Source organism: Canis lupus, chromosome 12, assembly GCF_011100685.1.
Source record: "Canis lupus familiaris isolate Mischka breed German Shepherd chromosome 12, alternate assembly UU_Cfam_GSD_1.0, whole genome shotgun sequence".
In the NCBI taxonomy this organism is placed as follows: domain Eukaryota; kingdom Metazoa; phylum Chordata; class Mammalia; order Carnivora; family Canidae; genus Canis; species Canis lupus.
Window position 1 is genome coordinate 66094803 of NC_049233.1, and position 13317 is coordinate 66108119.

At 49.4% G+C, this 13317-nt stretch overlaps 1 long non-coding RNA gene across 2 annotated transcripts; it reads left to right on the forward strand.

Annotated features, from left to right (window-relative positions):
* The first annotated feature begins 6510 nt into the window (after positions 1 to 6510).
* LOC119874312 lies at positions 6511 to 9763 on the forward strand. 2 transcript variants are annotated; one of them, XR_005367487.1, is made up of 4 exons: positions 6511 to 6915; positions 7178 to 7342; positions 8730 to 8785; positions 8938 to 9156. It is a non-coding gene; the product is annotated as an uncharacterized LOC119874312 (long non-coding RNA). The 2 variants fall into 2 exon arrangements; XR_005367488.1 differs by lacking the exons at positions 8730 to 8785; positions 8938 to 9156 and adding an exon at positions 9559 to 9763.
* The last annotated feature ends 3554 nt before the right edge of the window (positions 9764 to 13317 follow it).

A 13317-nucleotide genomic window follows, 5' to 3' on the forward strand; every position in this document is an offset into this window, starting at 1 on the left:
GGCTTTCATTTCTCTCTCTCTCTCTCTCTCTCTCTGCAGACTGGCTTTTGTACTTCTAGCTCACAGACCCAAATATGGTCACCCTGTGGCACTGTGATTGCACACCCTACATTCAAGCCATGAGCCCATTTATATCAGGTCCTAATTCAGATTGATTCAGCCTGGGCTGGAGGTTTACCCCTTGTCTGACGAATCACCGGTGTGGGCAGGAGTCACATGAGATGAACTCGGCCATCCTTTGGCCATCACTGTGAGGATGAGCTGGGCAGGTTCCAGGAGAGGTACCCTCTACAACCATTGTGCAAAACCTGGTGATAGGATTACAACAGTCAATGAAAGAGTAAGATTCGTTTTTAAGGGACACCTTTCGTGGTGTCCCTGTCCCTGTTGTCTTCTGTAAGTTCTAACATGTGAGCTCTGTGGAAGCTGGCCATGGCCGGGCGTTGAGGCCAAAGTTGGAGGGCCCCATCCGTGGGTGAGGCGAGGCCCATGGGGCGCCTTGGAGATCCTGCGGCTATCCTGCTCATGCTGAGGGGGTCCATGTTGCATTTCTACCAAAGTGTATTATAAATGAGAGTGGGCACAAGTCATGGAAACTCATCTCAAGCTAGCTTAAGCAAAAAAGGAGGTTATTCTGGGGCTGCCTTTTCCAGATCCCTCCATCCTTTCCGCCTGCTGCCCTGTGAGCCATTCCATTTCCAGCTCTCCACCCAGGGGCAGACCCGGCGAGTTCGGCATCCGTCTCCTCCCGTGAACCCACGGGCTGCTGATTCTTTTTTCCCTTCTTTGTCTTTCATTGCCTGTGGTCCGCCATTCCCCATTCCCCCCTTGGCCTTCCTAGCTGTGAGAGGGAGAGCAGGTGTTGAGAGCAACTTTGTTCTTTTTGAGTCAATCTCATTACGTGGAAAAGATCCAGCTCTCTCCGGGTAGCTGGCAGCTCCTCCAAGGCCGGACCACTGGGCAGGGATCCCAAGAGCAGTGTTAGTCCGTTCGGTGTCACAAGGAGCGGGGCCAGGCCGCCTCGTCCCTGCCCCCAAGAGCAGGCTGCTTTGCAAACAGATGTACAAATAATCGGATGCCTCGGACAGAAGGCCATGGTGTAAGGTGCAACTCGAGCAGGCTTGCAGAAAAGTAAAAAAGAAAATCTCCTGACCGGGCCCATGTTTTTCTGTCTCTCCCAAGCTGTAGGATCGTGGCAGTTCGGAACCATGTGCTCTTCATGAGGACATTTCTGCTCAGGACATTTCTTTTGTTCGCCGCTCAGTCCTATGCCGTCCCTGGGTCTCTTCTATTCCCGCCTGCTGCTGAGCACAGGTGACTTGCCCCTGGCTAGCAGGCCTCCTCCTCCAGCTACTACCGAAGATGCTGGGGCTGGGGCTGGGAAGGGAAGGCTCAGGAGACGTATGCAGAGGGCCAGGCCTCTTCCTGGTCCAGGACCCAGCTGGGCAAACACACTGCAGTTCCCCGCAGGAGTTCAGCTTGAAGAAGCCGCAGAGGTAAACAAGCACGTGCCTAGTTCGGGGCTAGTCATTCCATAATAATAACTGGCCTCTGGTCCCGGCACTGGTCACTTCACGTGGATCGATTCCCTTCATCCTCGCAGCGCTTTGCGGTGGGCGTTTTTATCAGGTCCCTTTTACAAATGGGAAACTCAGAGCAGAGGCTGGTCCCACAAGATGCCCAGTTCCACGCGGCGGATGAGTGGCAGAGCCAGGGTTTGCACCCGGATAGGCCCCGGCCAGCGCACTGCCCCAACTCCCTCCCGAGTCACCTGCTTCTCAGGATGCAAACCAAGCACTGAGGACTCGATGGCCTCGGTCTTCGCTCTTGTTGAGCCGGTGATCGTTTGCTCGATTAAAAGATGCCTCCAGAGAGGGGAGATATTTTAAAACTCTGACCCTTGGAGAAAGTCCTTTGAGCGACTACACGTCACGACCTATCCAAAGCTCAGCGGTCAGTGCGCAAGCCTGCTATCTTCCCACGCGGGGAAGACTGGCCATCGCCACCGCCGTGAACACAGGGGGGCTGTGACCTTGGCGTGCCAGCCCGGGGGTGGGGGTCGGGGTTGGGGTGGGGGGCTGGGGAGCAGTCGGCCCTCATTTAGGCCATGCGATCTGATGGGGGGTGCTGGAAAATGAACAAAGGTGGGAATGATTCCATAGCAGCTCACTGCCGTTTACTGAGATTTAAAAATCCGTGAACATATGGTAACTGCTGGAAGCACGGAAGGGCAGTTGGAAACGTGGAGACTCCGGGGTGAGAGAGCCACTCGCGCTTCCCCACTTGGCCGCCTCACCCGCAGCCCGCAGCGCCGTTGTCCTGCTAAGCCGTCTTTGCCCCCAGATCTAAGGAGGGAAGAGAGTCCAGGACGAAGCATCCCCTTTCCCTGACCCCATCCCCCTACACGTAGGTGTACGAGCCCCGCCCCCCACCCTGTTCAGGCCGCTGGAAACAGAAATGCCAGAGATTGGGAGGCTGGCTTACCAACAGCAGAGACCTCTTTCTCACAGTCCTGGGAGCTGGGGAGTCCAAGATCAAGGTGCCGGCCCACTCCACGTCCGTGGACCGCCTGTGGACGGCCTGTCTTGTCTCTGTGCCCTCACAGACCCAAGGGCCACGGGAGCTCTGGGGGTTGCCTTGGGTAATAAGGGTGCTCCTTCCACCTGGGGGCTCCAGTCTCAGGACCCCATCCCACCTTCCAGAGGCCCCACCCCCTAGTACCATCACCTTAGGGGGCTACATTGCGACTGATGAATTTGGGGCACAGGGCACAAATACTCACCGCCAGCAGCCTCTCTGACCGGGCCCGTGTTTTTCTGTCTCTCCCAAGCTGTAGGATCGTGGTGGTTCGGACCCATGTGCTCTGCATGTGCCGCCCGCCCCACTCCATCCACAAATGACGCCTACCTGTCTACGAGCACATCCAACTCCCTCTGTCCCCCCAGGCTGTCGCTGATCAAGGAGTGAGGCCACCACTTCACAGAGATTTCCCTGGTTTCTGAATCCTCTTGTCCTGGCTAAGGAGCCTTGGGAGGAGCCTCGGTTTCCTGGGTGAAGTCAGGCTCCCCCACATACCAGCCCTTTCACGTAACAAGCTACCTCAGAGGGCTCAGGCCAGGCAGCAAGTTTTTGTCTCAGCACGTCTCTCTAGGAAGCCCCACGCAGAGAGTGCCAGGAAACTCTGGTGCCTTCCACTCTTTCTGTGTCACAGAATCCCGGTGCCATTCTAGGTGGCACGTGTCCAGGGAAAAGACTGTTTCTCTACTCGCTTGTAGACGATGGATGCAGAAATTGTTGGTGGGACTACTGCGAAAGGTTTTTTTTTTTTTTTTTTTTTTTGCCATTCCATCCTACCTGCTTCCTGTTGTCTGGGATGTGGATTTTTTTTTAAAAATATTTATTTATTTATTTATTTATTTATTTATTTATTTATTTATTTATTTATTTATGATAGACATAGAGAGAGAGAGAGAGAGGCAGAGACACAGGAGGAGGGAGAAGCCGGCTCCATGCTGGGAGCCTGACGTGGGACTCGATCCCGGGACTCCAGGATTGCGCCCTGGGCCAAAGGCAGGTGCTAAACCGCTGAGCCACCCAGGGATCCCCTGGGATGTGGATTTGATGGCTGGAGCTGCCACAGCCATACTGAGGCCATGAAGAAAAGACTGGAAGAAAGACTCGGGCCTGATTTTCCAGATTTCTTGATTGAACTAGTGATTAGCCCATCTGCCTTTCTCATGACATATGGGGGGGTGGGGAGAGCCTTTGGACGTTTAAGCCACTATAGACGGGTTTCCGTTTCTAGCAGCCAGATGCAATCCTAACTGATACACCAAATTAGAAGGTGGTTCAGTGATACTCAAAGGCCTTAGCTACAGGGAATCGAGCTCTTCTGAAGCCACAGTTCTCAGAATTTTTCCCTTTGCTGACAAGCCCTAGTGTCAATCTTCTCTGAGTTAAGTGACATCCCTTTTGGTGTTCCCAAATTTAGCTTCTTCAGTGAAAGTGAAACACGAAAGCCAGTGGGCTCCCTCCCGAGAAGCAGTTTTAGGAAAGCAAGTCATCATTTCCCTTTGACGTGTAGTCACCTGCAGAAGCCTTGCTGACACCATGGCCACGAGCTCCACGTTGAAGTTCTCCAACATCTGGCAGCTGAGATGCTACTTGCTTTTTTAAGCACAAGTAAAACCAAGCATTCAAATGTTCCCAATTTAGCCCGTTAAGCATAATGCTGGGCGCCTCTACCTTGGCCCACAGCTGCCAGCAATTCAAAGCTCTCTTTTCTACAGACATTTTTAGTGATTTTGGTCTGTGCATTCTCTTCACTCCCAACTGTGGTGGAGTCACGTTGGAGGAGCTTTTACAGGGGCCGTCACTGTGGTGTCTTACCAGGAGTAGGTGTCCAAAAGCTTTCTCTGGGGCTGGGGCAGTGGGATGGGTCCTCAGAAGAAGCCAGAAAAGGCTGCCCACAAAGCCAGAAGCCCCATTTGGTACGAACCCCCCTTTTAAAGAGCCTATGCCTCTTTGTAGCCAGGCTCTCATCTCAAGCAGCCAGTTGAAGTGGTAGTGGTGCCGTGGAGGTGGTGGTGGCAGAAATAGCAAACCTGCCTTCTTTCCGCTTCATACCTGGGTGGGCTGAGAAGCCAGGTCGGGGGGTGTTAGAACTCTGGAGCAGATGAACCCCATCCTCAAAGGCCTGCCATCATTTGTAGACCCTTTCACACCGCCCTCCCCCCACCCCGATGATACTGCTGGGGGCCTGAGGGCTCCTAGACTACCCCTTTACCTCCCAACATTCTTTCTACCATCATGCTCCGGGTTAGTGCTGCCTTCTGCAGCAAATGTGTGGAATCAGAGAATATCAGCAGTAGAGGCAGCCTCAGAGATCGCCTCATCTCACTTTCTAATTGGACACATGGGTAAATTGAAGTCCATGGCGGAGAGGTGACCTGTGTCAGGGCACATCGCTGGCTGAGGTCCTGGCCCTAGGCCAGCATGTTTGGCATGGGAACAAATGATAGTGAATTCTTATATAATGTTTATTATGTGTAAGGTCCATTGCAAGATATGTGTGTGCGCACGCGCATATTTGTGCGTGCATATCTTTCCCATTTTATGCATGAAGATTATAAGGCACAGATTTAGCAACTTGCCCAAAGTCACAGCTAGTAAGTGGTAGAGGGAGGATCTGAACTCAGGCAACATGGTGTTGTTCTCGACCGCTACATCGTACTGACATACTGATGTCCTGTCCTTGACTAGTCGCCCCAGGTCTGGATGAAGGATCTTTAATAAGTTCCTTGGCCAGAGGATTACTGGCTTAATATCTTACCGCTGGAAGAGCATTTGCCAAAAACATGATAGCAACAGGTATTAAAACAACCGAAACAAAAACAGGAATAAATTCCATGGTCAAATAAATTTGCGATACTGTATTAAAGCATGTTAAACAGGCTTTTGTTTTTGTTTTACTACAGAACTTCCCAGAGCCTTTAATATGCTAGTGGACATTGTGAATACTCTTAAGAATGTCTAAAAGCATGTGCTAAAGTTTTTGGACCACAGAATCCTTTTTGATGTAATGGTGTCATCACGTATCATGAGGCCTCTGGAAACCTCCATCGAGGGAAAAAGACAGATTGGGTCTTAGGATTAGGACAATAGTTTTGACCTCAACAATGTCCAAAAGTGGCCTAAGGCCTCCCCCACTCTGGGTTCCCTGGAACATCCTTTGAGAACTACTGTCCTAGAAAATAATATTTAAAAAATAAGACTCGAAGCGCATTATCATGGGCCTAAGTCTTATCTTGCCCCTTGCAAAGGACAAGAGAGAAAAGCAAACAAAACAATGTGAATATGTGTTTTAAGAATCAGTTACTCATCCTACTAACTCCTTATTTCCTTTTTTCTCTCTTCTCTTCCCTCCTTTCTCCTTGTCATTTAAAAGTTTTGTTCCACGAGGGATTTAAGGTGGCTTACTCTTCCAGTAAGTCAACATTCTTGTTGACATGTTTAAGTAAAGTCTTGTTATTCTAGAGAGACTCCTGACCTTTTACCCTGTCCCCCAAATTCTCCTTTACTAGCATCCTACAGGTCAACCTAAAATGTCTATCATTAGCATCTGGTTTATGTGGGTAAGGCCATGTCTCTCTAGAAAGAGGTCCGAGCTCAGATGCAGTTTCAATATGGTGAGAGGTGTGAGCACACTGGGCTGCTACCTCCTCAGCGTGTGCGTGAGTCACTGAGATTAAGGAGCCCATCCAGGGGCGGAGTCCTGAAAGACAGGACGTCAGGTGGGAGGAGGAGGGCAGCGGGTACCTGCGTGGAATTCTGCTAAATGGGGTCCCGTGGTAAGAAGTAGCTGCTCTTTCCTTTTTAGGGAGATGTCGGAAGATCCATTTCATTTGTTTAACATTTTTATCTAGGCCCTGCCCTTGATCGGAGGTCATTATGTGTTTATCCTAGACCAGAGGTCTTTGAACATGATTTCAAAGCTCGGGTCAAAGCTCGCGTGGCACTTTGGATACCGCACTCAAATTCGACAGCCTGAACCAAGTGTCAAAAATGAAATGTGTTTGGCGGGTGGCCCAGGATCCTTGAGATATGGGCCCACCCCAATGTCACGTCACCTTTTGTTCACAGGGAAATCCCAGGAGGACGCTCCATCCTCCAGATGGAGAATCATAGACTGGAGGGGCCACTAAGTGTCCTCTCCCCCATGAGAACACCACCACGACTGCCTTCTATGCTTTCTCATCTCTCCCATCCTCTTGGGTTTTAGGGCTCTGGCTGTTTGTAATTGGCGAGTGAGAGGGCGTGCCTGTCTGGCGAAGCTAACACCGAATCACCAAGCTCTTTTACACGTGGCCGTTGTTGGGGACCGTATGTTGGATTCAAGCTCCAGCTGCCTGCCAGGTGAGTCCTTCGCTGTTTGGTCTTGGTTGGTGTGGTCCTTATCAAGGTAAGTGCATCCAACAAAATATCTTATAAACAACAAGACAAGTTTTTTAGTTTTTCTACAATACGTCAGTCTACACATTAGCAACATATACTCCTTTTAGGAAATTTAGAAATTGCTGATGAGAACATGGAAAAGTCATCCATAACCCTATTACCCAGGGATAACCACAGTCTGTTTTAGATCTAAAACCTCCCTGCACGTCCTTTCTCTCTCTAGCTCTGGCTTCATACCCGCTGCATACCCATGCCGAAAGGCCCAGATGGGATCCATATGTGGCCTGGTTTGGACCATTCCCCCCACCCCACCCCCTGCATTGATTTGCGGCAGCGGTCTACGTAGGGAGGAGGCCAGATCTTGTGTTTGGGTTCTCAGGCCCGGAGGGTAAGTGGAGTGGACAGCCAGGGGTGCTGCTTCAGGGGTGTGTTTGATCCCGGGGTTGGGGTCGGGGAGAGGAATGCCCTCCACGGTTCTGGGTGGAATTCGGTGTGAGGACCGAACTGCAGCTCTGCTCAGACAGTGCAGGGAGGGAGGATGCTCATTCTCAGTAGTTATCGAAGCTGTTCTTTTCTGTCTTGGCACACCCTGGTCGTGGAGCGGGTCCTCAGGCGGGGAGCCCACCCTCTTGGCCCGGTGCCCAGCTCTCCAACTCACAGTTCCTCCGGGGCTCACCAGTGATGCTACTTCAGTATCCCTTTGAGATTCCTGAGTTCAGAACCTATATTTAGTTTTTCTGCACTAGAACACACATAGTAGTTAAATATGAGATCTAAGACGTCACGCACCGGCAGCCTACTACTCCATAGCAAATGTGTGGAGAGACATGAGCGTTCACGGGCGGTGATGAATCACCCCAGGTTATTAGCCTCCCACCCTCACTTCTCATTCTTCCAGTGAAGCAGGGAAGGAGTCGGGGAAAGCCAGTGTCTTTGAAGGCCAACACCAGCCGCTAGTGAGCCTCCTCTCTGCTGGCTCAGCCTCTCCCCAGGCAGCCCCTGCTGCTTTGCATGTTTATTTTGCAATTAGTCCTAGAAGGAGACTCATGGGGGAACTTTTTGCTTGGGGGGTGGGCAGAATTTATAGTTTATAACTTCTCCCCCTCTTTAGAGCACCAAGATTCTGTGGGAAGGTTTGAAAACAATAGCTCTCAGTACTCTTTGCAATGAGGCTCTTGGTACCAATCCTTGGTGACTTCAGTCGGGCCCTTGACTGCCTCTCCTGCAGCGATCGTGTCCTTTATGGTACTGTGGCCACTCACACCCCTGGCCATGCCCCCGCCTCATCATTACCAACAATTGTGCTCCCTCCGTAATTTCGACTTCAAGCATCCTGCTCTCCTGTCGCGATTCGTCCTTCCAGCCCAGTCCTCTGCCCTCTCTGATGAGGCTTCAACCCCGCTGAGCTCCACAACTGATTCCTTTCCCACCTTCACTGTTCCTCACCGCCCACCACTGTCCTCACTGCCGGCCTTCACCCCTTGGATTCTGTGGTCATCATTACCCCCCAACTCGTTGATCCACGATCGACTCCTTTTGATCCCTCTAGTCCTTCCTTGTACCTTCCTGGCAAAACCACACGCTTGGCTGAGTCTACACTCTGCCCACCACGTGTGGACCTGTCCACCCAGGTACAGCTGCCTGGCCTTTAAATTCAGCACCGCAGCTGCAGGTGGGTCCTCAGCGCTCACCTGCCCTCCTGTTGGCTCCCCTCCACCACTGTCCTCCCATTCTTCAATGATTTCGCATCTTCTCTTCCCCCTTTGAACCCCCAGTCTTCCTCACCTGGTCTTCATTCTCAACTGATGGCCTTGCTTCCTAACCCACTGAGGTAAGAGAACCATGAACCGAGAAGTTCTATGCCCCCCCCGCCCCGCTGCTGCCCAACCATACCCACCCTCATCTCTGTCCATACTGCCTTCCCGCTGAGGATGGGATGAGCTCCCCAAGCTTCTATCAGTGATACTTAGTCCTGATTGGCAGCATCAACATCACTCGGGAGATCCCCCAAAATGTAAATTCATCAGCCCTGCTCCAGACCTGCTACATCAGAATCTCTGAGGTGGAATAGGGGAATCTGTGCTTCAACTGGTTCTCCAAGTGATTTTTGTGCATGATGAAGTTTAAGAAGCACCAAGCTGGATCCTCTTCTCTCGCACCTGCTCAAGGATATCCTCTCTTGTGCATCAGTGCACTCCCTCCCCCCCCCCCCCCCCCCCCGCCACGGATCATTTTCTACTAGCATATAAACATGCTGGAAATAAAAGAAAAACCTCTCTTGATCCCAAATCCCACTTAGCCACCGTCCGGTTTCTCCACTTCTCTTTTTTTCTTGAACCCCCCTCAATCAGTCTTTTGCTCCCACCAGACCCCAAAACTGATCTTGCTAAGGATGTGATGGTAGAAATTGGCCAGATGGTCTCACAAAACTGTTTCCTCTCCCTGGGCACACAAATAATGGTGTTTCCCCGACTTCTTTGCATCTAAATGAGGCCATGTGGCTAGTTCTTGCCATAGGAACATGGGTGGGGGTAATGTGCCAGCTGTAGGCTGAGGCATTTGGGCATGGGAGCCTTCCATTTGACTACCCCTTCCCTTTCCAAGATGACCCTTGAAGCCACACACTGAAGATGGAGAGAAGTTGAGTACCCAAATCACCACATGGAAGACCATCTAGCAAACACTTGATTGGACTCTAACATGAGAGATAAATAAGTTTTTATTGTGTTAATGCACTGATTTGGTGATTATCTCTTAATAGGAATAAGCCTAGCTTAATAAAATTACCAGTGAGCTCCAAATTTCTAAATCCAGTAGTGAATTCTCAGTTATTTTCATGTAAGACCAAGTAGCAGCACTTAGCAAAGTCGATCAGTGGTTCTTTCTTGAGAAATTTTCTCCACATGCTCGTTCTTTCTTCCTTCCTTCCTTCCTTCCTTCCTTCCTTCCTTCCTTCCTTCCTTCCTTCCTTCCTTCCTTCCTTCCTTCCTTCCTTCTTTCTTCCTTTCTTTCTTTCTTCCTTTCTTTCTTCTTTCTCTTTATTCTTAACTCCCTCTAATAAATCCTTGGCTCATCTTCCCTTGTGTTAGCTCACCCCAGAGCTCAGTCCTTGTACCTTTCTCTATTAGCACTCACTTTTCTGGTAATATCATTCTTGCTCTTGGCTTTAAATATCTTCTCTACAGAGATATGCCCAAGTTGACATCTCTTGCCTGGCCCCAAGCCTTGCTAATCCAGTGGCCTGCTAAACCTCTCCACTTGACATCTAACAAACACCCCAGACGTAGTGTGTCCAAAACCACTCTACTGACGCCTTTCATCCTGCTTCACCCACAATCTTCCTCTTCTCAGAAAAAAATGCTAACTCTGTTCTTCCAACTGCCTAAGCCAAAAGCCATGGACTAATCCTTGATTCTGTCTCTCATTTCCCACATTCCATTATGATCAATTCCTATAGGTATTACTTTAAAAATACCCAGTTCTTCCCCTTGCCCCATGGTGCTCCATCATGGTGCAAGCCACCACCATCATCTCATCTATGTTCTTGCACGGTCCCCTAATATATTCCCTGCTCACATTCTTGCCTGCCGACATTCTGTTCTCAGCAGAACAGCCAGGAAGAGCTTTATAAACATAAATCAAATTATCTCATTTTTCTGTTCCAGCCTCTCCCCCTCCCCTGACACTCAGTGTTTTCCCAGATCCAGTATGAAAACTGAAGTTCTTAAAATGGACCTGAGGCCCTGCATTAAGCTGTCTCCCCATTACCTCTCTGACTTCATCTCTGACTCCGTCCTTGGCTTGCTCCATTCCTGTAACGCTATCTTCTTTGCTGTTTCATGCACGCTCTTGCTCGGAACATACTTGGCCAGAGAGTTGTCGCTCACTGTGTCGCTTCCTTCAGACCTCCAGTCAAGGTCACCTTAATGGTGTTGCCTTCCCTGATTCAAACTCATGCTCACCCACACCTACACTCCCTGTGCCTCTTAGCACTTACCACTACCTGGCATACCCTATATTCAGTTATTTATTTGTTGATTATTTCCCCACTTCCACCAGAATGTAAGGAGAGCAGGAACTTTGTTTATTTGGTGTCCCCAGGACATGGAACAATGTTAGGCATACAGTAAATGTTCAGTAAATAATTGTAGAATGGGTGAAAGGATGAATAGCTAAATGGCCAGCTATAGCCTTATTGGCTCAGGTGAGGAAGCAAACCTCACCAATTAAATTTTGCATGTATGCTTCATTCCTGGTGAATCTGGAGCCCTTTCTTGCTCTCCCAGAAAATTTTGTCTTAAGAATCTTGTCTTCAAAGCCTCTTATATATTCTACATTGAGTTGTCCTGGGAGACTTGTCTATCTTCTCCTAGAGTTGGCCTCACAGTGCTTGGTGACATCCTGTGTGAATCTCCAGCACAGATTCTTGCTCATGAGGCTCCAGGGCTCCATTTTACACCAAAGGGAGGGGAGGTGGAGGGATGGGGTGGGAGGTGCTCATCCCTCAACCTGTTCTACGGGGAGTACCTTGAGATCTGACCAGGGGAACAATGGGTTCTACTTTTGAAAAAGTGCAGATAAAAAATCATGAAACCTTCAGAAGACAGGATGGAGATTTGGAGGTCAATTCAGTCACAGTCTTAAGGAGAGATGAGCAAGACTGGGCAGGTTTCTAGGAGGTGCTGCTTCCTGCCCCCCTCCCTGCCCCCTGCCACTCTCCAGCACTGTCTCTGGGAAAGATTGTTGGAACCAGAAAACGCACATGCTTGGTTGATGAAAAGCCTGTTTATTCCTAGTACACTGGACACTTTGTTCAGGAATAGTTCATCCATTTGAAAATATTGCCCTTGTAATGGTGCCAAGGTCGTTGCCTGCTGGGGTTATCAGCAGAGTACGTGCCAGCTCTGACTGGGGTATTTTAATAGGTGTATCATTTCCCTGCCAAAGTGACTACAGAACATTGCATAGCTAATTTGTATTCAGTGCTCTCCCTGCATGCATTCTTAATATTCAGTTTTTGTTGGGACTTTAAGAGAAAGAAATGAATAAATAGGTTAGGATACAATGAACTGCTTTAGAAAGGAATTTTAAGTGGTACTGAGTCATTTTGGAGGTCTCTGTACCCATTTGATAACAATAAACTTTGCAAAGCACTGGATACTTTTCCAAAAAAAATTATATTCATTATTTCCCTTTGATGCTCCATTCAACCCTGTAAAGTAGGGTGGAGTGGTCTCCTATTTTAGGTGAGAAAACTGAGATAAATAGAAATTAAATGGCTGTGTCAAACAAGGTCAGGGAATTTAAGATGGTGGAATGTGCAGTAGGGCCCAAGTCTTTTTTTTTTTTTTTTTTAATAGATTTAACCCATTTATTCATGAGAGACCCAGAGAGAGGGAGAGACAGAGACACAGGCAGAGGGAGAAGCAGGCTCCATGCAGGCAGCCCAACGCAGGACCCAATCCCAGGACCCCAGGATCACACCCTGAGGCAAAGGCAGACACCCAACCACTAAGCCACCCAGACATCCCAGGGCCCAAGTCTTTCAATGCCTAGATCACATCATGTCTGTCCCATTGCAGCAAGTTAGGCAGATACAGGGTGGTCCACGGAAGAGAAGGATCTGACTGGGTTTGGTCAGAAACAACCCTTGAAGTCTAGAAGTGAAAGTGCACGGAAAGCTACTTTGTTATTCACTATAGACCTCTGTGTCAGCCAACACAAGGTAATAGATACAGATCCTTGTCCTGAAATCTGTGTGGAGACCCCACCTGCTGAGTGGATGATGAGTATCCACTCAGGTACAGCAAGGCCTGTGGGAGGTAAGCAGCCCCATGGCACTGTGGGAAAAATCTCCACGCTGGGCTTCAGGAGACTGGAATTCCAGTGCCAGTTCACAGCCCTTAGGTCAGCTGTGTGACTTTGAGCAAACCCCACATAAGACAAATCTGATCTCATCTGCTCACCGCCCTGGTTTATTTAGCCAACTTTTATTGCAATGTATTTATGGCTGGAAGATAGAAATAAAAGGCAGGCCCACCAAGTCTGCAAATGCCATGCAGCCAGAAAGTGTAGCTAATAATGACACATGATGGCTCAGGTTTCTAGGAGATCTTGAGACTGGTTGGAACATTGGGATAAAACCTCCAAGGCAAATGGGCAGAACCATACTCAGGCTGAACAATAATTGCATCAGTGGCAGCATGTGTTCTTGATCTACAACTGTCTTCCTCTTGGAAAGGATTAGGGAAAGCTAAAGTCATACGCTTGGACTGGAGAATGTTGATGAGTTTTGGTTGACTGGAGGCTCAGTGTGACTGGAGTTGACAAAGGTAGTGCAACCATAGGCTCTATGACAGAGGT